We start from the raw sequence: 27,018 nt of genomic DNA, 5'->3' as shown, positions 1-27,018 counted from the left end.
TGGTACTAGATGCAAATTAAAATAAAAAAAGTAGAACGTTATTGTAGCCCTAAGAAGGGCTGTTGGGTTCTTTGAGAATCACTCCTGCCTAACAGTAAGCTAATAGAACACCCTAACGCTTTCCCTGACCAGCAGCAGCTCTCTCCCTAGCGGCATCCAGACACAGAATGATCCGAGCAGCGCGGGCAGCGGCTAGTCTATCCCAGGGTCACCTGATCTGGCCAGCCAACCACTGCTATCGACGTGTAAGGGTACCACGTCATGCTGGGTGGAGTGCAGAGTCTCCTGGCTTGTGATTGGCTCTGTTTCTGGCCGCCAAAAAGCAAAACGGCGGGAGCTGCCATTTTCTCGAGCGGGCGAAGTATTCGTCCGAGCAACGAGCAGTTTCGAGTACCCTAATGCTCGACCGAGCATCAAGCTCGGACGAGCATGTTCGCTCATCTCTAATCACGATACATAAGACAATAAGATGCATTATTCAAACTTTATTCCCACAAGGTACCAAAAAGGACAAAACAATTTAAAAACATCACTAAAATACACAACAACAAACAATAAGCGGTGGTGATACATAAATAAATGCACAATTTCATCTATACAGCTATAAGAGTAGATATAGAGAGTACAATACATATATCTGTTAGAGTACCAGGGCCCAATGGTCAATTCGCCCCAAAAGGGCATTACATATATAAAGGCCTACCACTCTACCAATAAGGCTCTCAAGATCACCACCGCAGCACCCCATATATATATACATGTGATCAGGTGGTCCTTTAATCAGAAAGTTATATTTCGCTTTAGATTAGTGTAAAAGAAGACATGCACAAATGCCTAGAATAAATATAAATGACCCCCAGTGACTGGCAATAGACAGCAAAAAAAAATCAAAAAGTAAATAAAATAATTAGTAAAAAAAATTAATAAAAAATTAGTTAATAATTTAACTAATATTTGAGGAAAACTAAACATTGTAAAACGGGATAAAAAATTTGTTTCTGACCACTATTGAACTATTAGTGGGGACCCCACGGACATATTAGGCATCTCTGGGGAACTTAAAGGGTATTCTAGTCTGGGCATTCACATTCAGTTTCATTAATCTGCCATATGTAAACATTTCTTCAATTGGATGTTATTAAAAAAAATGTTCCTGTGTGTAGTGATGTAGTGATTTTGTCCCTTAGAAACGCGATGGCTTCCTCGGATACGGCCACCTCTGCTGGAGTGATTGCACAAAGAAACAAAACGTTATTGTATATAAAATGTCCAGGAGTTACTCCATTTTGCACAGCCGTCCTGTGGTAATGATTGCTGAATCCTGGTGGGCCAGCAGGACTCTATAGCGCAAGTCTGGCCACCACTGCCAGAGTGTGACGTGGTCGTATCCGAGGAAGCGGATCTGGTTTCTAAGGGACAACATGGCTACATTTATGAGAAATTATCTTCACAAGGGAACATTTTTTAAATTAACATCCAATTGAAGAAATGTTTACATAAGGCAAATGAATTTAATTAAATATAAATGCCCAGATGGGAAAACCCCTTTAAGTGTAGTAGATAGTAAAAGTCAAAATATATTATAAGTTTGAATTACCCCCCCAAACATCCCAAAAGGGTCCCATGTGAGCTATAGCCATGGATTCTAAGCCTTTTGTTCTATAATGACCATGAGGAGACCAGGATCCCTTATTGGTTTCCTTATAACTGGGTAAATTTGAAAAATAAAAAAACATTGTCAATAGTGATGAATAGACCTGTAAAAATTTAGGTTCAGCCAGCACCGATCACGGTCGTTAACGATGGGGATTGAGCCAAACCCAGTCCGAACTTCTAATGAAGTCTGGGGCCAGGTCGAGTGGACCCGAACCTGCAGAGTTCGCTTCGAACTTGAACTTTGTGGGTCAGGTCCGCATAACACTAATTGTCATAAGATTACAGAGGTGTTAGATTACATGAAAGTTTTATGCAGAGGAAAGAGAAGGGTGTGTCTCAAGAGCAAGGCTTCTACCTGACTTTGGGGAAAATGCTAATTGACATACAGACTGCAGAGACAATAAGCCATTTCAATATGGAGATTATAAATGACTAAGTAGAGAAATCTTTGAAAAAAATTAGAAGGAACAGACATCTCAATCTCTATTCCCAGAAGATAATAATAGATCATCCAAACCATCGACAACACTCCAACACCTTCCAGTTCATGACCTGCTTTACTTTTTGAAACCTATTCTTTTATACATATAGTAGATGGTTTTAAAGTAACAATTTGGAGAATACTACTTCAGCTTGTTGGACAAAAACGAATTCCTGACTCATTCCTGGTAAGCCTATGCTATTGGACTGCTTGCTCCGTAGAGTTAAGTACAACTAAACATGAGTCAGGTGGTTCGAATCAAGGAAATGTCACTCTAAAATATGACGCTCTGCCTTCCGAGAGTTATTAGTGCATGAAATGTTGGTAAGCAATGGGTTAAAGGACTTGACTCGGAGCCAGATGTACTCTTGTTCTCCTCAAATTCATGTGACCTGGAAGCTGGACCTGCATGACTCACAGGTGTAACAGAGCCAGTGAAGTCCAAGGAATGAGAGTCTGTTCAGATTTTGGCTAGGGACCCTCAGCTCTCCCTCCCCCTTCTGCCAAGCACCACGGGGTCATTAAACCCATTTTCCGCTTGGCTGACTCGATGTCTTCAGTTTCCACTTAATGTGAAATAGCTTTTCTGTAATCTGACCCTCAGACTTTAGAATGTGCCAGTTGTGCTCCATGCTCCCTGGATCCTCAGATAATAGGCAGAACACAGTTACAGAGTTACACACGCCAAAGCGGAAACAAAGCAGTATATATTGCATGTCTCAAGGGAGCCTGTAAAGCCCAGCAGTTAATTCAGCGAGTGGTCCTCAAGAGTCATCCCTTCCAAGAGACAGCAGATCACTCTCTCCTTCCGAAAGATCAAAGATGAATATATGACGGAAATATGAGGCCTGTCAGCACGGTATTTATCATCCTGGTGGGCCAGATAAACTTCACTTGTATCTGTAGAGTTGCTAATCCATTTATGTGGCCCCATAAAAATCAGGTCAAAAGGGGAATATAATGTTACTAGATAATTACGATTTACAATACACCAAAAAATATAAATATTTAAAAAACACACTGAGACAAACAATAATTTTTTATTAATGGTATCATTGAAGACCTTCGTTACGATGGTCTTGTAAACTGTACAAAGATATCATACATAGGCCTTTCCTTTTTTACAGCCTATCCTTGTGATTGAATGGGTGGAAAACCTTCTTCTTTAGGTAGGCGTTACAACCAGAGAGTAGACTCTGTAAGCTGCAAACATATTAACAGAGGTTTTTTTTTTGCCCATTGAGTCATTAAGATCCCTGCATGATCTCTACATGTAAGACTAGACCTGATGAAGCACATTTCATAGTGCGAAACGCGCTGTCCAAATACATTTTCGGAATAAAAGAAACCCTTACCCTCGAGTACCAGCGCCCTTCAGACATCTCTTTTTCCAACATAGGAGTAACCTACCCTCCAATCTATCTGTTACACACCCTTGTTACCTAACTCTTGGGTGAGGGTGGAGACACATCAGCGGACACTCACCACACATGCCTAATATCAGTGTTGTGCCTGTTCCAGCAAAACCAAAAAAGGTGACTACATTTCTCACCCAAGAGGACTTCAAACCGACCAAGGATAATCTTGCACTAGTTAACACTGTTTTTTTCTGTTCCCCTTCCTTTTTCTCCACATACCCACAGGGTATGAAGTAGTAAGAAGAAAAGTCAGAAGCAAGGCAGGGTCAAAACTGAAATAAAACAAAAAAAATACAGCAACACATTTTAAAAGAAAAAAATTCAATAACCAGGTGGCATTCAATAGCAAAAGATACAATATAATAGGTTATGTTATCCAAAGCAGGAGTACACCAGTTATGAGGCTAGTTGAGCCTCTTGCCTCAGGGAGAACCACTTGTAGCAAGATGGGGGTATGAGACACTGCCTGGAGAGTCCACTTACTAAAAAGATAACCTGATTTATTACTACTGGATGAAGCAGAGGGGGCACCATTCTATAGTTTGCCTCAGGCAGCACAGAGATTCGGTTCACCCCTCATCCAAAGGCATGTTCTGGGACATCTAGCAACCGAACATTAATTAAGGGTGCAGGCATTAGCTCCATAGCTAAATCCAAAAGGAGAGATCTAATTAAAATTCACCAACCACATCCCATTGTCCACCGGAAGCAGTTTCGCTTGTTGAAATATGGCACTGTTACTGTAGAAAGCGACTAAGAAAGGTTGGCCTTCGGAAGACCCTAAAAGTCTGTACATTCTTTCAGCATCGATTGAAGACGTATGATTTTCTCTAATGTTGGCGGTGAAGGCAAAGAAACATTTGCTACTGGTTGTCCAATATATTATAAATAATGACTAGAATCTGTTTGTAAATCCTTTAATAAATATGTGTTATCAAGCCTTATTGTTAAGATTGATGTGTTCATAAGGCAGATTGATGTAAAAAAAATCATTGTTCCGTGTTACATGGTGTTAAATGTTCTTTCGATATGTTCTAGCAAAACTACATTGTGCATGTTGACCAATTAGTATTCAAAAATAAATTTTTAAAAAAAGGGAAACTAGAATTTGACGGTTGTAAATTTTCTTTCACTAAATACGGAAACCAACATACGGTAAAAACCTACATTAATGAGGACCCAGAAAAACCGCACTAGGAGCTGCTTACTAAAGTAAGCAGCTCCTAGTGGTAAAACAGACGCAGCAGTGTTACAATGTTAGCATTATTGGAAACCTCTGATAACTGCGGGGAATTGCTCAGGTAGATGCCTGGTAGTAGTAGTGCAGGAAGCAGGGATACATGCAGAGTTAAAGTCCAAATAAAGTGTTTTATTCACACTTCAAAAATAACATAAATTCAGCCTTGGTTTGGCACATATAAAGCAACAAAATAAATCCAGCCCGGCTGGGCACTGCCTAATACAATTTCAGATCCTAGCTATACGGGTACCAGGCTGCCTGGCACACGCTCTTGGCCAGCAGTAGCACAGGAGGCACTCAGTTACCTTTGCTGTGTGAACACGGTCCAGCCTTCAGCTCTCCAGGTATTGCCTCTCCTACTGCTTCTTGCATGCAGACTAAATCAGGCTCTAACAAGGCCTGGGAACCACACCTGTGGGCTATACAAAAGCCCAGGACCGAAGCCCGGGTGGAGTATGAGTCCCACTACCAGCCTACCCCTACTCCATAATAAGCAGGCCCAGTTTGGACATTACCAATGTGTCCATGTTAGCTAGGCCATCATGGACCAAACAGACTATTCCTGCTTACTCTATGTCTGCATTAACCCTTGGGTGGTCCAGGGAAGAGGCAGCACCTTGGACCACCCTCTCATGTATATGCCGGACCGCTTTGAGAGCAGTTTGGTGTTTGTAATGTTTGTTTTAGAACTAGTAGTTGCTTACTTTAGTAAGCAGCTCCTAGTGCCGTATTTCAGGGTGACAGTTCCTCTTTAAGAATAAATGCTATTTTAACAGATGGAAAAATCCATGTGGCAACTGGATCAAAATTGACTCCTCAGGGTTTCCAGAGGTTTGCTACACCACCTTGAACCATCACATGAGTCAGTTTCTCTTCAGACCTTCATCAATGTAACCTCAATGTAACAAGAGCACAACAGCATTTTTATGGCAAGTTTTGTCTACGTTGCCGTAATTTGAGCCAAATCTATGAAATGTTGCTCAAATTTTTTTAGACCAGTTAATCTTTGAAGGGACTGCTCCAACAGTTAATGCACATTGTAAGCCTTTACCCTTAAGCATCGATATCTAACAGCAGTTTGACATAACCGACTCAATAATAGCCTCTTTGCTAAGCGCTCATCCGATGTGTTTCACAGTCCATTAATCCGCTCCAATAAAACTCAGGATTTCCGACTCTGATCCAAGTCACGTGTGAGACCCGCCAATTTAAGTCAATGGGGTAGTGGAAAAATAATCAACAGCACTTGCACATAAAGACAACTGTGAAAATCAAAAATTAAAATCTGACTCAACTCAAATAACACCAGAACTACAAAAACGGGCAGTCAAATAGCACCGAAATTACATCCAATTTAGAGTTTAGAGTAAACTTAGAGTTTAGAGTAAAGGAGGCCGGGCCGAAGCAGGGCTGATCATACACAGGTGCCCAAAAAAAACACTTCCAACCTTTCTAAAAGTCACATTTATAAAATCTATCAAGTAGATTGAGCACCAGCAACATTTTGCACAAAGTTCCAGCAACTTTTTGATACCAGAAAGCCCAGAGCTTAATTCCCTTCCAATGGACTGAAGTGTCATCCAATGTAATTACTTTTGATTTGCTGGTGACTGAAAAGGACAAATATCTCAGCAATGATCAATAATTGTACAAGATGCAGGTTAGTCACCATTGTATTCCATACCACCGGTGTGCAAGTTAAAGCTAGTGATAAATATACAATACAGTTATGAAGATGGAAACTGTTGCATGATACAATTCTAAAAAAAAGGACCCATCATCCCTCCTGATATGTTGGTTTTACCAATTCCCCATGAATTATCACTGCATCAATAAAATTTAAAACTTGATAGCGGCTTTTCCATTGTCAACAGAAGTGGAGTTGTATCTCAATACAGAAGTATTACAACCATCTGGGGTTCACATCAGCGTTAATCATTTCTGTGCCACCAAAACAAGCAACACTCTATGTGTGGGTCTGAGCGACGGGACCCACTTGGAATGGTTCATTTCCACACCAGGATCCACAGCATTAGGGCTCTTTCACATTAGCGTTGTTTTTCACGTCTGTGGTGAAGTGATTTCCACAGATGCCTCACAAAGTCATTGATGGTGTTTTCACATTGGCTTGTATATTCACTGATCCGTTGCCCGTAGAAAAAATTATGAGACATGTCCTATTTTTATTCATTGAAGCAGATTACGGAAGGCAATCGAAGTCTATGGGACCGCAAAAAAATAATTCATGAATCATTTTTCTCATGGAGGAGGCTGAAAAACCAGGTGTGATGTTTGCAAAGCAATGTTAAACCTTCAGTTTTTTTTGCAGACAAGGGGACAAAACGGGTGCATCACAGCAAATAAAACGGATAAAAACTGAGACACAACGGACACAAAAGCAACGAATGCTCAACTGAAGCTGAGCACCAACGTCAATGTGAAAGACCCCTTAAGTGAGAAGGCACTTATTACCGCAATAGGTTTCACCAGTCTCTTCTAACGTTCAGTGAAGTGGACTACCTCTAGTGATGAGCAAATCATCCAAGATTTGATCAGTGGAAGATTCTTCATAAAAAGATTTTGGGCAGAAATCTAATTCCTTTGAACAGATGTTGCTCCAATTGTCCTGGACATCGGTGTAAACCCCCCCCCCCCCCCCCCAGAATCCTCTAAAACAGATTTTTCATAAAAAGCTCATGTTTGTTATTTTTTTTTTATTATTTCCCTCAAACATTAAACAAATTCTGGGTTGAATTGCAGTACTAGTTAGCTGTCATTTTGAAAGATTCATAGCCAATCAAAGTTTTGGTTCTGTGCCTGAAAAATGCCAGATTTGCAACAAATGGGTCTCATCTCTAACAACCTGCTATCATTCGTTGTCCTATGCCAGTGATGGTGAACCTTTTTGAGACCAAGAGCCCAAATTACAACTAAAACCCATTTATTTATTGCAAAGTGTCAACACAGCAATTTAAGCAGTAAGTTATTGTTCTCTGTTCTATCAAAAACTCAACAGAAGAAGGACCTCCAGCGATAAACCGCCCCAATCCGTACCTTCTCACTCTTTCAACACTCCGAAGAAGCCAAGGATGTCTTGCACCATCTACATTGCCTGTGACTCTAGGTGAATTCTTTGAGTCGTTTCTGGTGATCTGGTTGGGGCAATGTGGCCTGGGTGCCCAAAGAGAGGGCTCTGAGTATCACCTCTGGCACCCGTGCCATAGTTTCGCCACCACTGTCCTATGCTTTCGACTGACCTTTGACATCATATCGTGGCAGGCTAGGAAAGCAAGCGAATAGTCAGTTTTTCCAACCCCAAGCAGGGACACTGTAAAAGTTTCGAAGTTAGCCGGTTTAGCCCTAGGTTTTACATTTTACTATGCATTTTATAGGTCCCGATTCTGCCTGCGAAATCTACCCAATATTTAAGAGCAAGAGTCCAAAACAAGGCAGTGATACTAGAGGAAACCTGGCTCAACTCTCCAGCACCGCATGGGTTATTTCAGCCTTTCAAGAGAAGGACAATGTAGGATATTATACAGAAAGAACCAGTAAAAATAACAGAATTATAACATTCAACCTGGAAACCATTGGCTGAAGCAATGCAACAAAATTAGCTATTCCAAAAAGCTACTGGGTGCCCTTTCCAGATCCTTGTACCCAACATTTCGGATTGGTGGGTAGAGTGTTAAACCTGCAGCTGTTTATAATTATAGACAGGGGGTCTCAGATTTCTTCACAATAACAAACCTCACTCTTGGAAAAACAATATTTTCCCTATTTTTTCTATTATTGAGAATCAGTAACACTTTCCCTGCTAGGGAGTCTAATGTCAACACACTTCCCCTTTGTGCAGAATACCTGGTTTGATCAAGGATAGGCTCAGCCTCTGCTCTTTCCCCTTGAGTAAATATTCTCCACAAAGAATAGAAATTCCTTTGAATCGAACATCATAATTTTTGACAGAAAGAAAAAAAAAATGGTTTCACATAATCCGGTACTAAGTTATTGATGTCAGTAGTTTGTGCCGCAGCATTGCTCTTCACTAGCTAAAGCCTGAACCGTGCACTAAACTTTGTCCTCCAGAGCTGCTGCTCCACATTTAAAGCTTCCCTTATTATTTTTTAGACTTTTTACTATAGGTCATTTTTTCTTCTTCAAAAATCTATAACTTTTTTATTTTTCCATGTACAAAGTTCTGTGATGGCTTATTTTCTGAGTAACAAATTACACTTCAATACATTTAATATTCCATGGCATGTACTGGGAAGCGGGAAAAAAAATTCCAAATGCAGTGAAATTAGTAAAACAAAACGCATTGTGCCGTATTCTTGTGGACTTGGATTTTACGGATTTCAGTGTATGCCCCAAATGACATGTCTACTTTATTCTTTGGTTTTATAATGTTTCCATACATTTAAAAAAATTAAACCCTCCTGTACAAAAAAATTGGCAAAATTGGGCGCGATTTTCCGTTACGGGGTTAAACGCAGTGAAAAAACGTTATTATATTTTGATAGATCGGGCATTTTCGGTCGCATCGATACCTAATGTGTTTATGATTTTTACTGTTTATTTATATCAGTTCTAGAGAAAGGTGATTTGAGTTTTTAGAATTTTGTATTATCATTTTTTTTTTACATTTTTACTATTTTTCAGACTCTCTAGGGTACTTTAACCCTAGGTTGTCTGTACGATCCTATCATATACTGCCATACTACAGTATGGCAGTATATAGGGATTTTACTCCTCATACATTACAATGTGCTGATAGCAAATTGTAATGAATAGGTTAACCTGAAGTAACCTCGGGTCTCACGGGGAGCGATGATCTTTAGAAAGATGGCAGCGCCCATGCGACAGCTTTGCCAGCAACGATCTGCGGGAAAACACCCGCAATCAGTGCTGACACCAATCACGGGTGTTACCGGTAAGCCTTTGCTGCAATATGCAGCAAAGATTTACAGGCTATGGAGAGGGCTCCTTGCACCCGCACCCGGTATGTGATGTAGTATTACATCAAATGTCGGAAAACGGTTAATGAAATATGAAATATTTAAAAATGCCAGAGGCAATCAGGCTGACAGCACCCGAGTGCTTCTTGGTTTCCCCATTTTTTAATTGATGCATGCCCCCACTACAAGCCTCTTCTTGCTCCCCTACCGGGGTATTAAGTTCCGTCCAGCGACATCCGAGCCGTGGCGTGGAGATAGTGGGACGTGTGCCATCTCCTAGTTCCCCGGCCGGGCAGAGGAGGAGGCTTGCAGCAAGGGGCGTGCACAAAATAAAAGCCAAGAGGTGCTCGGGCACCGTCAGCCTCCTCTATTATACTCTAGACTTTTTACTATAGGTCCTTGCTGCTTCTTCCTTTCTTCTCTTATTGTCCCATTTGGCATAACCTGTCTATTAGATAAAGCAAAAGTTTGTACTCCAGAGCTGCTGCTCCACAATTAAAGGGGTTGTCCACTTTTAGCAAATTATTTATATGCTTTGTGTAAGGAAAAGTTATACAATTTTCCAATATACTTTCTGTATCAATTATTTACAGTTTTTTAGATCTCTGCTTGCAGTCATTATATGGGAAGCTTCGTTATTTATTTACAGTGGACACAAATCTGCCGATGGTCATGTGAAGTCACACAGATGCACCGCTCATTATTTTTACAGAGAGTTAGCAGAGCTGTGTGTTATAACGAGCCATGCACCTGTGTGACATCACATGACCGTGGACAGATTTCCTTCCACTGGAACTAAACAGAAGCTTTCTATAGCTGCACAACAAGCAGAGATACAAGAAGTATATGGGAAATTTGTATAACGTTTCCTCACATAAACAATATCAATTATTTGCTGAAAGGGGACAATCCCTTTAAAGCTTCCCTGTCCTTATTACATACTTTTCCCAAACTCTAGGTCTTTGCTTCTTCCTTTCTCCTCTCATTGTCCTCTTCTGCCTAATCTGTCTATTACATGAAGCAGAAGTTTGTGCTCCAGAGCTGTAGCTCCAGTTTTAGTTTTTGGAAGAAACTTTACTTGGTCCCCTTGCCTCCTAGCCTTTATAAAACATAAATTTCCCCACATATACCATCAGTTTTGCTTCCACCATTTTCCATTTTTGCATAATCTGTGCCTTATTTGAAGCAGAAGTTTGTCTGCAGAGCTGCTGCTCTCTCTATACTGTAAAGCTTCCTGACTTACTATTGTGCTACCGTCCTTGGTCACTTAGCCTTCATACATATTTATCACTCATGTCTACGTTAAACCCATTATCGGCGATTTGTCCACTTAAAATGATATTTAGATACGAATGACCACATTGCAGCCTAAGAGTATTAACTCTGTTAAAGTTTCCTTTAGTTTCAGTTGATCCTAGTTAAAATAGCTTTAAAAATGGGTCAAGACTTGCAGTATTTCATGAAAAAAAAGGGCGTACCATTGGGCACATTTTCACAGAAACACATAATTCAAAATACACTTTGACATTCTACATTATTCCGCAGATCTGCCAATTCAATAATAATATATTATTTTCCAACAGCTGCCAATTTAATAACGTATGTTTATATAACTCCATTTTCGGCACACTGATAACAATTATGGTATTTTCTTAAAAATGCTGAAATCCCAGATTAATATTTTATTTGATGTACCGCTGGGTTTAGGATAATATTAGCGGGTGTTTTTTTTTTTACACAGTTGCCAAGTTCCAGTTGAAAATAATAGACACAGACTAAAAGATAAATATACAGACAGTCATATTGGGTTCAGGAAAAAAAAATGGGAATTAGATGAACTTAGACGTAGTTTATAACACAAAGTGTGAAGACGCCCCACACCCCAATGTGGGAACAGGACACACACAATGATATGTGTCAACAAAGGGTTACACAAGACTTGCAGCCCAGTCTCTTGCCCAATAATGCCTCCTCCCTCCTTCTATGGGGCTGATTGGAAGAGGAATAATTTCTCTCACACAAGGGCACACATGCCAATAAAGTCCCAGGCTGTATATTTATATAACTTCCATCTTTATGGTACAATTGAGAGTTATGTTTTATGAATCTGTAAACAAGTGTTGAAACAGGGGGGAGTAGAACATGATCCTCACATTAAACAATGTGAATGGTTTTCTACAAATGTGACATGTACTCCTTTGGAGATCTGTAACAAGAGTTCAGAAAATGTGGAACTCATCATAGAGTCAGAATCCACGGTTACATGTACAGGCAGCGTCTCTCCGACACAGGCTATAAAAACACTTTGGAGTTTATCTTGATAAAATATACATTTCCCAGGCCATAGCGATGCTGGATGCTCATGTCTCACTGGTTTGACTGGACCAAGCTGTGAGAACCAGGAACATATAGTTTCGCTTGGCCACACACATCAATGAACATATTTCGAAAGATCAAATTCTGTTTTGAGGCAGGGTAAGGTATTTAATCTGCAAGCCCAATAAAAGTCACAACTGGAAACCACATGAATTTTCAACCTTAAAAAATACAAGCGTTATATCAACTGGGAGATGTGATCTGACCATAGCTGTGAATTAATAGAAGTAACCAAATTGGTGAGTTACCATTATAAGTGTAGCTTGAAGCTCCAATGCAAAATATATAAAAGACACCCATCCCCCCCTGACTACAAAACATGATTTATTATAGTCTGTTATCTTATGTGGCAAAAAACATGGGTCACCACCAGCACCAGAACCTGGATGTGACTACTCTGAAAACTTGTCAAAAACACCACAATCACTCAATAGGTTGTGAGTGTATGGCATACTCTCTGGGTTTTAACCTTCCCAAAGCCAGAAACTCCATGTGCAGAAATTATTGGTTATCCTGTGACACTTCAACAGAATAGGGATGGGATTTCACTAAGCCTCAGTGAGTGGTGAGTGGGTTTGTCAAAATTCAAGTTCGACAGGTTCGGCTAAACATTTGGAAAAAAAATTGGTTCAGGAGCCAGGGTTGACCTGGAACGCAAACCCTTTTGAAATCAATGGAGACCTGAATTTTAACACCCAAAAATGGCTGTAAAATGAGGGTAGTAAAATAAATGGGCTAAGAAAATACTAAAATTTTAAACATTTTAAATAAAAAAATATTTAAAAATTATTTAAAAAATGCTATTGATGTAACTGTTCTACAAGATTGTATGGGTAGTGATAAGTGGGAGCATTGTTTGTGGAGGAGGAGGCAGCTAAAATGACAGGGAGGGGCTGCTAGATATTGGCCTTTTCACGACAGTGTGATGCATTGTGTATGTATTCCAAGAATGGAGAGGACAGACGAAGTTGAGGCATTGGTCATTTACAATGCAAAGAGAGGCTCTGCATTTGTCTAAATAGGACTACATAGCATCCTTGTTTCCACAGCTAGAGCATGAATCAAAATGAGAGAATACAATTGCACCCTGGTGGATGCACTACTAGCTCATTACTGAGGGCTCAGTAACATTATCAGGACAAGGAGGAGGAGCAGGGGCAACGGCAAGGCCATATGTTAATTTCTCTGCTCTATCTACCACATGAACAAGGAGTCCTCCCCGTGCAATTTCTGGATTGGTAAACTGGAAATCTTGCTCTCTATGCCTTGGAGGTGCTAGCCTACCATAGTGCAGGTGTCATTTCAGAATGTGTGTTCAACACTGCCAGGGTTTTCATCACCAACAAGAGGATCCACCTGTGCAAAGTGGAAGCTAAAGTGGACATTCTTACATTCATTAAGATGAACCAGTGCCAGTGCCAGAGTAAGTGTTGGCTACCTAATCCTCTACTTCAACTACTTACACTGCTACATCCTCCTTTTCATCCACCTGGACCTACCATGCTTGTATTTGTTTTTATTTATGAGGTACTGTAGTTTTTTTTTTTGTTATTATTTTAAAGTACTTTACACAACCCATTTTTTGCACGGCAAGTGCCTCGTTTTGTAATGAGCGGACCAAAAATTTATCTGGATACCCATCATGTATTTTATGGAAATGAGAGGAAAGCCTGATTTTACTAGGTGGCTACCATGCTGGAAGCGCACAATAAAGATAAATAATACCCATAATTCCACTTCCGGAGTTCATGATAGAAAAATGAGAGAATGCACTAGTGGCAGAGTTACCATCTGACATTGAGGGCTCATTGGCTGCATGACCCAGAGGAGCAGAAAGTCACCAGGGCAGCAGGGGCACTAGGGGAACCATGAAGGACATTCAGTCCAGAAAAATGTGTAGGAACCAACACTGCAGTTTTTATTTGACTTTTCAGTTAAAATGCCTTAAAGAAAATAAAAAATGTGAGCCTTTGTACATTTTGATTTCCATGTAGTTAAAAAATATTTCAGCAAAAAAAAAAGATATGGAGCTACCGTCACTGCTCTAATGGACGGCATATGTATAGAAAAACAGGAAGGGTGACTACACTATAGTCCCATATGAGGATATAGATGAAATTAGTAATGTACACAGGAACTGCAATTAATAAGTACAAGGATACAGGTAAAAATTGTTGCAAATAGTACTAAGATTGGTACAATAAGGTGTGATGGATATTATATTTCTCTCCAGACGCTATCTTGTTTCACCCAGACGCCATCTTGTTCACTGTCGTCCATCTCATAAGTCAGACACCATTTTGTGTAATCTGTCTGAAGCGATACTTTCCAGTATTGTATTACTGTATGTTGCTTAATCATGCAAAAGGTACTAAGACTGGCATTGTAAGGTATTACTGCATTTTGCAAATAGTACCAAGACTGGTACTGTAACAGAACACTGTATGATGCAAATAGTTCAGATCCAGTAAGGTATAACTGTATGATGCTGTAAATGCAACTAGTCCTTTCTATCGGCCCAGTAAGTCATTGCTCTGTGTTGCTTTAAATGCAAATAGTAATAAGACTGGTCAAGTAAGGTATTACTGTTTGTTGCTGTAAATGCAAATAATACTAATACTGGTACTGTAAGGTATTATGCAAACAGTCAACGAGTGGTACTATAAAGGAACATTGTATTATTTGCATTTACAGCATTGAACAATGTTCCTTTACTGTACCAGTCGTACTGTTTTCATAATACCTTACAGTACCAGTATTAGCATTATTTGCATTTACAGCATTATACAAAGACTGGTCCTACATTAGTATTACTATATGACATTGTAAATACAAAAAGTACTGAGACTGGCTGTGCACAATATCAGCCTAGCTGTAGCTTTGTTTTTGCTTTGTGATCCTGCCATTTTTTCTCTTATTCTGCTTTTCTGCTGGTCAAATGTGTCTTAGTAGTTTTGCCCTTTTAATACATCTAAATTAAGGTCTTTAGTAGAGATGAGCGAACATACTCGTCCGAGCTTGATGCTCGTTCGAGCATTAGCGTACTCGAAACTGCTCGTTGCTCGGACGAATACTTCGCCCGCTCGAGAAAATGGCAGCTCCCGCCGTTTTGCTTTTTGGCGGCCAGAAACAGAGCCAATCACAAGCCAGGAGACTCTGCACTCCACCCAGCATGACGTGGTACACTTACACGTCGATAGCAGTGGTTGGCTGGCCAGATCAGGTGACCCTGGAATAGACTAGCCCCTGCCTGCGCTGCTCGGATCATTCTGTGTCTGGATGCAGCTAGGGAGAGAGCTGCTGCTGGTCAGGGAAAGCGTTAGGCTGTTCTATTAGAATAGTGTTAGGCAGGAGTGATTCTACAAGAACCCAACAGCCCTTCTTAGGGCTACAATAACGTTATACATTTTTTTTTTTATTTGCAGCTAGTACCATATTATGAGGAATTTGCAGGGGGACTTGCTACCGTTGTGTTTAGCTCTTAGTGACACACATATCCACCTCAAACACCAAAGTGGGAAAATTTATTAGGGGTTTGATTTCAATTAGGCACAGTCTGCCATTTACTTTTTATTTTACGTTTATTTTTTCATAACTCAGCGTCATCTCATCTGGCATAGCAGTGTGCTTTCATACTTGGCTAGAAAATAGCCATAGGAGAATCCAAACGGCTTACTTAGGCCTACAATAGCGTTATATATATTTTATTTCTGGTTGATCTGCTGGTGGCTGTCCTTGCTGCAGTGCATCTACTACCATATTGTGAGGAATTTGTAGTGAGACTTGCGACCAATGTGTTTAGCGCTTAGTGACGCACATATCCATCGCAAAGACCGAAGTGGGAAAATTTATTAGGGGTTTGATTTCAATTAGGCACAGTCTGCCAGTTTCTTTTTATTTTATGTTTATTTTTTTAATAACTCAGCGTCATCTCATCTGGCATAGCAGTGTGCTTTCATACTTGGCTAGAAAATAGCCATAGGAGAATCCAAACGGCTTACTTAGGCCTACAATAGCGTTATATATTTTATTTCTGGTTAATCTGCTGGTGGCTGTCCTTGCTGCATTGCATCTACTACCATATTGTGAGGAATTTGTAGTGAGACTTGCGACCGTTGTGTTTAGCGCTTAGTGACGCACATATCCATCACAAAGACCAAAGTGGGAAAATTTATTAGGGGTTTGATTTCAATTAGGCACAGTCTGCCATTTCCTTTTTATTTTACGTTTTTTTTTTCATAACTCAGCGTCATCTCATCTGGCATAGCAGTGTGCTTTCATACTTGGCTAGAAAATAGCCATAGGAGAATCCAAACGGCTTACTTACGCCTACAATAGCGTTATATATTTTATTTCTGGTTGATCTGCTGGTGGCTGTCCTTTCTTGTTACAGTGCATCTACTACCATATTGTGAGGAATTTGTAGTGAGACTTGCGACCGTTGTGTTTAGCGCTTAGTGACGCACATATCCATCGCAAAGACCGAAGTGGGAAAATTTATTAGGGGTTTGATTTCAATTAGGCACAGTCTGCCATTTACTTTTTATTTTACGTTTATTTTTTCATAACTCAGCGTCATCTCATCTGGCATAGCAGTGTGCTTTCATACTTGGCTAGAAAATAGCCATAGGAGAATCCAAACGGCTTACTTAGGCCTACAATAGCGTTATATATATTTTATTTCTGGTTGATCTGCTGGTGGCTGTCCTTGCTGCAGTGCATCTACTACCATATTGTGAGGAATTTGTAGTGAGACTTGCGACCGTTGTGTTTAGCGCTTAGTGACGCACATATCCATCGCAAAGACCGAAGTGGGAAAATTTATTAGGGGTTTGATTTAAATTAGGCACAGTCTGCCATTTACTTTTTATTTTACGTTTATTTTTTCGTAACTCAGCGTCATCTCATCTGGCATAGCAGTGTGCTTTCATACTTGGCTAGAAAATAGCCATAGGAGAATCCAAACGGCTTACTTAGGCCTACAATAGCGTTATATATATTTTATTTCTGGTTGATCTGCTGGTGGCTGTCCTTGCTGCAGTGTATCTACTACCATATTGTGAGGAATTTGTAGTGAGACTTGCGACCGTTGTGTTTAGCGCTTAGTGACGCACATATCCATCGCAAAGACCGAAGTGGGAAAATTTATTAGGGGTTTGATTTCAATTAGGCACAGTCTGCCATTTACTTTTTATTTTACGTTTATTTTTTCATAACTCAGCGTCATCTCATCTGGCATAGCAGTGTGCTTTCATACTTGGCTAGAAAATAGCCATAGCAATAGGATAGCATCGTTTGGTTTTAAAAACTAAAAAACACAAAAAAACACAAAAAAAAGTTAAAAAAAAATTAAAGTTATAACTTTCATTTTCAAAATGTTTACCCGAGGGCTAGGGGTAGAGGACGAGGGCGGGGACGTGGGCGTCCAACTACTGCAGGGGTCAGAGGCCGTGGTCCTGGGCGGGGTGAGACACCACCTGCTGATGAGGGAGCAGGGGAACGCCGCAGAGCTACACTCCCTAGGTTCATGTCTGAAGTTACTGGGACTCGTGGTAGAGCACTGTTGAGGCCAGAACAGTGCGAACAGGTGATGTCGTGGATTGCCGACAATGCTTCGAGCAATTTGTCCACCAGTCAGTCTTCCACGCAGTCCACCCATGTCACCGAAATCGGCACTCCTCCAGCTCCTGCACCTCAGCCTCCCCCCCCCAGTCTGCCCCCTCCCAGGAAAATTTGGCATTTGAACCGGCATACTCTGAGGAACTGTTTTCTGGACCCTTCCCACAGTCACAAACCACTTGTCCGGTTGCTGCTGAGCAATTTTCCGATGCCCAGGTTTTCCACCAGTCGCAGTCTGTGGGTGATGATGACCTTCTTGAAGTAGTGGAAGAAGTGTGTAAAGAGGTGTCCGACGATGAGGAGACACGGTTGTCAGACAGTGGTGAAGTTGTTGTCAGGGCAGGAAGTCCGAGGGGGGAGCAGACTGAGGGATCGGAGGATGATGAGGTGACAGACCCAAGCTGGGTTGAGAGGCCGGGTGAACACAGTGCTTCTGAGACGGAGGAGAGTCCTTGACCAGAACAGGTTGGAAGAGGCAGTGGTGGGGCCAGATGGACGGGCAGGGCCAGAGCAGGTGCATCAGCGCCAAATGTGTCACGTAGTGAAGCTCCCGTGGCGAGGGCTCCCGCGGCGAGGGCTAGATTTTCAGAAGTCTGGAGGTTCTTTAAGGAAACACCGGATGACCGACGGACTGTGGTGTGCAACCTTTGCCAAACCAGGATCAGCAGGGGTTCCACCACTACTAGCTTAACTACCACCAGTATGCGCAGGCATATGAATGCTAAACACCCCACTCAGTGGCACCAAGCCCGTTCACCTCCGGCCGTGCACACCACTGCTCCTTCCCCTGTGTCAGCTGATAGTCAGCCCCCTGCCCAGGACCCTGGCACAAAAACCCCATCGTCGCCTCCACAGCATCCACCAGCGTTCAGCTCTCCATACCCCAGACGCTGGAGCGGAAACGGAAATATAGTGCAACTGACCCGCACGCCCAAGCCCTTAATGTCCACATCTCCAGATTGCTTAGCCTGGAGATGCTGCCCTATAGGCTAGTAGAGACCGAGGCCTTTCGCAACCTCATGGCGGCGGCCGCCCCTCGGTATTCGGTCCCCAGCCACCACTACTTTTCCCGATGTGCCGTCCCAGCCCTGCACCAGCACGTGTCAGACAACATCATCCGTGCCCTGACCAACGCCGTTTCTGACAAGGTCCACCTGACCACGGACACGTGGACGAGTGCTGCCGGGCAGGGCCACTATATATCGCTGACGGCACATTGGGTTAACTTGGTGGAGGCTGGGACCGAGTCTGACCCTGGGGCTGGTCATACACTGCCGACGCCGAGGATTGCGGGGCCTACCTCGGTCCAGGTCTTTCAGGCCTACTATGCCTCCTCCTCCTCCCACCCCTCCTCCACCTCCTCCTCCGAACTACCATCCGTGGGCATGGCGCCATCAGTCGCTAGCTCTAGGCACAGCTGCAGTGCCGTCGCTAAGCGACAGCAGGCGGTGCTCAAACTGCTGAGCCTAGGCGCTAAAAGGCACACCACCCAAGAACAATTACAGGGCATCACGGCGCAGACTGATCTGTGGCTGGCACCGCTGAACCTGAAGCCAGGCATGGTTGTGTGTGACAACGGCCGTAACCTGGTGGCGGCTCTGCAACTCGGCAGACTGACACATGTGTCATGCCTGGCCCATGTGTTAAATCTGATAGTTCAGCGTTTCCTCAAGACATACCCCAATCTGTCTGATTTGCTCACGAAGGTGCGCCGCATCTGTGCGCATTTCAGGAAGTCCAGCACAGATGCTGCCACTCTCAGGGCAGCGCAGCACCGCCTCCAACTGCCCGCTCACCGACTGTTGTGCGACGTGCCCACGAGGTGGAATTCAACATTAGCCATGTTATCCAGAGTTTACCAGCAGCGCAGAGCGATTGTAGACTGCCAGATGTCAACTTCCACCAGAACTGGTAGTCAGGTCAGTCAGCTTCCTCAAGTCTACAATGAGGAGTGGACGTGGATGTCTGATATCTGTCAGGTGCTGAGTAACTTTGAGGAATCAACACAGATGGTCAGTGGCTATGCCGCCATCATCAGCCTCACCATCCCGCTGCTTGGCCTGTTGAAAAACTCTCTGATCAGCATGAAGTCGGAAGCTTTGCGCTCGTCACAAGAGACGGGGGAAGAAGATTCCCTTGTTGATAGCCAAAGCACCCTCAGGTCTGTTTCTCAGCGCATATCGGAGGAGGTGGAGGAGGATGAGGAGGAAGAGGAGGAGAATGTTGGCGAGACACAAGAGGGGACCATTGCTCAGACCTTCACTGTTCAGCGTGTATGGGCAGAAGAAGAGGAGTTGGAGGAGTTGGAGGAGGAGGAGATGGACAGTCAGGCCAGGGAGGGGAGTGAATTCTTGAGAGTTGGGACTCTGGCGCATATGGCAGATTTCATGCTAGGCTGCCTATCCCGTGACCTTCGCGTTCAAAGAATTTATTCCAGCACCGATTATTGGGTATTCACTCTCCTGGACCCACGGTACAAGCAAAATCTTTCCACTCTCATCCCTGGAGAGGAAAGGAGTGTGAGAATGCATGAATACCAGCAGGCCCTGGTGCACAAGCTGAAACAGTATTTCCTTTCTGACAGCGCTAGCGGCAGAGTGCGCAGTTCTGCGGGACAAGTAGCGAGGGAGAGTAGGCGAGCTGGCAGCTTGTCCAGCACCGGCAAGGGTACGCTTTACAAGGCTTTTGCCAGCTTTATGTCACCCCAGCAAGACACTGTCACCTGTCCCCAGTCTCGGCAGAGTAGGGCTGATCTTTACAGAAAGATGGTGAGGGAGTACGTAGCTGACCATACCATCGTCCTAAATGATCACACAGCTCCCTACAACTACTGGGTTTCAAAGCTGGACATGTGGCACGAACTGGCGCTGTACGCCTTGGAGGTTCTTGCCTGCCCTGCCGCTAGCGTGTTGTCCGAGCGGGTTTTCAGTGCAGCTGGTGGCATCATCACCGATAAGCGTACACGCCTGTCGACTGACAGCGCTGACAGGCTGACGCTTATTAAGATGAATAAAGCCTGGATTTCTCCTCATTTCCAATCTCCACCAGGTGAAGGAAGCTCAACCTGAATAATTTATGCACTCCTCCTCCTCATTTTCCTCCTTCTCCTCCTCTTTGTACACTAAAGCAGAGGAAACTGGCTATTTTTTGACAGGGCCCACTGGCTCTAGCTATAGTACTTTATGCATTTAATTTTTCTGGAGGGCCACCTACCTGGTCCTCTGTTTTAAACAATTTTTGGGACTGCCACATACAGGCACTCAATCTATTCAATTTTTCTGGAGGGCCACCTACCTGCTCCTCTGGTTTGAAAACTTTTTTGGACTGCCACATACAGGCACTCAATCTATTTCATTTTTCTGGAGGGCCACCTACTTGCTCCTCTGGTTTGAAAACTTTTTTGGACTGCCACATACAGGCACTATCCAAATTAAATTGTCTCCATAGCGGCCTCCACACGTTGTCTCCATTGCTACCTCCAAAAGTCGTCCATATAGCTGCCTCCATACATCGTCCCTTTATCAAACGAGGTGTGTCAGGCAGAAATTTGGGTTGTTTTCATGGATTCCACATCAAAGTTGTTAACTTTGTCGCCACCCTGCTGTGTTATCCACAAAATATACTGGCAAACTTTTATGATTAACCGATATTATTTCAGCGCTTCTTGCGCATCTGTTGATTACACTGCTGTGTAATCCACAAAATATACTGCCAAACTTTTACCATTTACGGATATTATTTCAGCGCTTCTTGTGCATCTGTTTACATTCCCCTCACCCGCCATATCCCAAACTTATAAGAACGCTACTACACTTAACTTGGTGGAGGCTGGGACCGAGTCTGACCCTGGGGCTGGTCATACTGCCGACGCTGAGGATTGCGGGGCCTACCTCGGTCCAGGTCTCAAAGGCCTACTATACCTCCTCCTCCTCCCACCCCTCCTCCACCTCCTCCGAATTACCATCCGTGGGCATGGCGCCATCAGTCGGTAGCTCTAGGCACAGCAGCAGTGCCATCGCTAAGCGACAGCAGGCGGTGCTCAAACTGCTGAGCCTAGGCGATAAAAGGCACACTGCCCAAGAGCTATTACAGGGCATTCCACATCAAACTTGTTAACTTTGTCGCCACCCTGCTGTGTAATCCACAAAATATACTGGCAAACTTTTATCATTTACCGATATTATTTCAGCGCTTCTTGCGCATCTGTTTACATTCCCCTCACCCGCCATATCCCAAACTTATAAGAACGCTACTACACTTGATCTTATACAAAAGGTTCTTAGAAGTGCTGTTTGGGGAGTAGCCTAGAGACAGGGGCTTGGATTGGCGATAGCTCGCCTGGAAGCGGAGCGCCAGCTCCATCCCAAGATCCAACTAACATAGTTTTAACTGCAGCACCTTTAATCTACTACTAGTTCACTGCCTCCATAATAATAATAATAATAATCTTTATTTATATAGCGCCATCATATTCCGTAGCGCTTTACAAATCATAGGAAACAAGTACAAATGTAATGTAACAGAGCACAACATTTGTATGGAACAACAGGAGTGAGGTCCCTGCTCACCAGAGCTTATGGTTTATGAAGATGATGGGGTAACACGAGGTAAAAGAATATTTAATGGTCAAGCCATTCTTCTTAGGGAATAGAACAAAATATAATAAATGGAATTGCTGTCGCTTGAACCACTCAGCCGTCATCTTATATACCAGGTCCAGGGTGAATGGGACTGCAGAGAAGTCTGGTGCCTGTTGGTTGCTGGATAACAGATGGGAGGACGACACAGGACGGGTTAGTAGAAGAGTTAAAACTTCATGCAGTTAATGAGTGTTATAGGCTTGCCTAAAGAAATGGGTTTTAAGAGCACGTTTGAAACTTTGGAGGTTAGGTATTAGTCTGATAGTCCGGGGCAGAGCATTCCATAGAATTGGTGCAGCTCTAGAGAAGTCTTGGAGACGCGAGTGGGAGGTCCGCACTAGGGTAGAGGTTAATCTAAGATCACTGCCGGATCTAAGAGCACGGGTTGGGCGATAGACTGAGATAAGAGAGGAGAGGTAGGGGGGTGCAGCATTATACAGAGCTTTATGGATGAGGGTTATTATTTTAAACTGTATTCGAAAGGAGACTGGCAGCCAGTGCAGCGACTGGCATGAACTGTAGGCATACATGGTCCCCTTATCAAACGAGCTGAATTTTGGGTTGTTTTCATGGCTTCCACAACAAACTTGTTAACTTTGTCGCCACCCTGCTGTGTAATCCACAAAATATACTGGCAAACTTTTATCATTTACCAATATTATTTCAGCGCTTCTTGCGCATCTGTTTACATTCCCCTCACCCGCCATATCCTAAACTTATAAGAACGCTACTACACTTGATCTTATACAAAAGGTTCTTAGAAGTGCTGTTTGGGGAGTAGCCTAGAGACAGGGGCTTGGATTGGCGAAAGCTCGCCTGGCTGCGGAGCGCCAGCTCCATCTCAAGATCCAACTAACATAGTTTTAACTGCAGCACCTTTAATCTACTACTAGTTCACTGCCTCCATACATCGTCCTCTTATCAAACGAGCTGTGTCAGGCAGAATTTTCAGGTGTTTCACCAGATACATAGTGGAACGCGGCCCATCTGTCGCCGCCATGCTGGAGACCTGAAGTTGCAATCATAGCAGCGCAATATGAATGCCCCATACTGTCGCTCTTAATCATGGAAGTTGTCTCCATGGCTGCCTCCACATGTCGTCCCCTTATCAAAAGAGCTGTGTCAGGCTCATTTTTCGGGTGTTTCACCAGATACGTTATGGAACTTGGTCACTATGTCGCCACCATGCTGTGTTATCGACTAAATATACCTTCAACCTTTTGTTCACATAGATAATCATTTCACCTCCTTTGGTGAAACCTGAGTCCATTTAGGGTATGTCGCCATGACACTCTCTAGCCTGCTGCCGCTGCCTCTGCATGCCGTCCCCTATAGTGTCAGGGTCAATTATTGGATGTTTTAGATGCTATCTAGCCTCATTCGGTCACTCTGTCATGGCCATGCTTTTGCCCATAATTTTGGCATAATGGTGCGATTAAGTAGCCTCAGAGGCATCCATGCATGCTGCCCCTGCTGTTTCCTGTCCATTTCCGTGGTGTTTCCATCCTTTTCTGAGGTTCCCAGGTGTTTGGCCAAGCTTCCCTGTGCAGAGCCTTGGTCCCCTTGAAAAATGCTCGAGTCTCCCATTGACTTCAATGGGGCTCGTTATTCGAGACGAGCACTCGAGCATCGGGAAAAGTTCGTCTCGAATAACGAGTACCCGAGCATTTTAGTGCTCGCTCATCTCTAGTCTTTAGTAAATTTTGCAACCTTTTCATCAAAAGTTGGAAACAGCTTTCCCAAGCAATAGCAGGAATGTAACTGGAACTTTTTTTTGAGTCTTTTTACAAAAAGTCACAATTTTAACACCTGAAATCAGGTGATAATTGAGAGAACACTGCAGAAAACTAGACAATGGAAAAATGTGAAGGGAGGTTGTTATAGGCGTAAAATAAGTAGCAAAAGTTCACATGTGCCACAAAAAGTCGCAAAGGAAAAAAAAGGTATATTGTACCCCATGTGATTATCAACATACAGTTCTTTAGAGTGCCCTCTAAAGAGTGGCAATCATTTCAGATCTCCATCTGTTCCTTATCGCAGCAGCAGGTTTATTTTTAGCAAGTCCCTGCTTGTCTGAGTGACCTCTCTATCCCATTTTGCACATACTGTATATGGAAATGTGCAAAATTTTGGTGCAGTTTTCTGGCTCAAACTACAACTAGTTGAAGTATGGCTAGACTGCCTTAAACTATGCCCGCATGAGAAACAGTAATTTGTTAAATCTGTAGGACTCCACAATCTGGGTGGGGGGGTGGGGAGGGGCTTTAATCCCTTTTGTGATTTCATTCTATTTTATACCTTTTTACTACTTTATTTAGTATTGGATTGCTTGTCCGTCAATAGGACATCAAGTATGTTTACACATAACATAGAAAGAACATACAAAACTACAGGACTGGAAACTGAATGAGAAACCCAATAATAGGTCACAGTGAGAATCACTCAAGCGGCCATGCCTTCCAGTTTACGGATACTCTGGGCTAAGTGTCAATTATCTAGAGGTTTAAGTATGTCACTCACTGACCGCCCTGGTGATACAGACCCTCTCTTCCCTCTACAACCAGACAGACCGAGGCAAAATCCACAATGTTAAGGTCTGACCTATAATTATGTGCCTGGTGCAGGCCTAATGCAGGGGTGGCCCACACATTAAGCAAGGTGAGAACACTGCCGAAGGCAGAACTCTTCCCTTACAATGTGACCCTACTTTTCCCATGTTTTTTTGAGAAGGTGGTGGGGATGGAAGCACCATCTACAAATGCCCCCGAGCACTGGACGTTCCACTGATACAGTAACCAAAGATGACAGATTAGGTGTTGAGTAAAAAAATAACTACAACAACAATGGGAAAACATGCTAAAAGGAAGCCAATAAGCTGTTGAGGTAGGTGTTAGACTCCTTCAATTTGATCACTGATTCTAAGGGTTAGGACACCAACTCATTTGAGTATGGGCTAGAGTTCCTAAAATAGGCAAGACAAATCTTTCAAAATGGCTACATGCTACTACGGTCATCCTAGAGATCAGAGGAGGGGGGGCAAGGAGATATGTACATACGTAGATATACATACCCAGAATATGACATGCAGAAACATACATAGATATGCACATTTACCCTCTGACACCAGCTACTGGATAGGCAGTTAACCTGATGAATTCCTCCTATTCAAGCTACTGTATCTGGTTACTACTAAAATATTTAGCAGTTACAGTGGAATTCGTTACATATGCAAGATAGAGAAAAATTGTAGCAGAATCGATTACTGGAATTACACGTAGAAAATTTGTTACAGTATCTACAGGCCAAGGAATTTGCAATTACAAGCAGATTGGAAGGATCCAGTTTCTGTAACTATTTTTGGTCTTCTACAGTGAAAGAGTTTCTCCACATTGCAATACAAGAGTGAGCAGTTAGTGGCAGGATGTGGCAAAATGTGGCAGGAAAGAAACATTCAAATAGATAGCAAATGCAATACTGCATTTTAAAAGGGAACCTGTCAGCAGAAATCGACCTAATAATTTACTACCACTGTGTCATCAAGCAGATTAACACCTTCTAGATCAGTGGTGGCGAACCTATGGCACGGGTGCCAGAGGTGGCACTCGGAGCCCTTTCTGTGGGCACCCATGTATCTTCCTGCAGTCCCAGACAGCCCAGGATTTGCTTTGCTATTTTAACGTGGCAGCGCTATCTGGGACTACTGGAGGAGTGGAGGGGGCAGACCTGGATTATCATTGTAGCTCCTGCCCTGACAATTCCTCCCGTTTATGGGACCCTGGAGAAAAGCTACAATGATCATCCAAATTCCTTCTATTTTCTGCTTTATTGGTGTCCGCAGGGTGCTGATATGAATGAAAGCTGTGACAGAGCAGGGAGTATAAATCACAAATTAAATTTCTGTGTTGCAATAAATAAGTGGGTCATGGTTGTAGTTTGGGCACTCGACCACTAAAAGGTTCGCCATCACTGTTCTAGATCATGTCTAGTTCATGGCCCTGCCTGGTAGTATCACCCAGAAGATCAACTTTGAAGTGACATGTCATTTGTTGGTATTAAGTCAAGGAAGCGGAAAGTTTACAACTGAAAGCCCGCTTCACTGTAATTGATGCTACTTCATCCATACCAATCAATAACCAAATCTCCTTCATTCTGAGGTGAGGAGAGCTTGACTTCAATGCTCAGCTCTCCGCCTCCATGACATACAACCAATTTACAACTCATTTCAAAGATGATTTTCTCAATGATGCCGATACACTGAGCCATGAAAGAAACATGATCTGGAAGGTATTAATCTGCTTCTCAACATACTGGTAATGGTTAATTAGGTCAATTTCTGATGACAGGTTCCCTTTAATGTTAGGACACTTTCTGTTCCTTGTAAAGTATGGGGGTATGTTTTCGCCGAAAGGGGATAAGATGTGACACCTTGTGGCCATATTTCTACTTTTTTTTTGTCCAAAACTAAGCCAGCTAACTGATTAGATGATCTAAAGGGGCATTAAAAATATACAGCTTTTTAAGACTCTTTAAGCATTCTTCACAAAATTGTGTGCAGCCCGAGGAAGCATGGACTTTAGTGCCAGCAGAATAATGAAGGGGTTGCCAAAAATGTATATAAAACATATATATTTGG

The sequence above is a fragment of the Engystomops pustulosus genome, chromosome 11, assembly GCF_040894005.1.
Source record: "Engystomops pustulosus chromosome 11, aEngPut4.maternal, whole genome shotgun sequence".
Taxonomy (NCBI): Eukaryota; Metazoa; Chordata; class Amphibia; order Anura; family Leptodactylidae; genus Engystomops; species Engystomops pustulosus.
Note: the sequence above shows the minus strand (reverse complement) of the source record.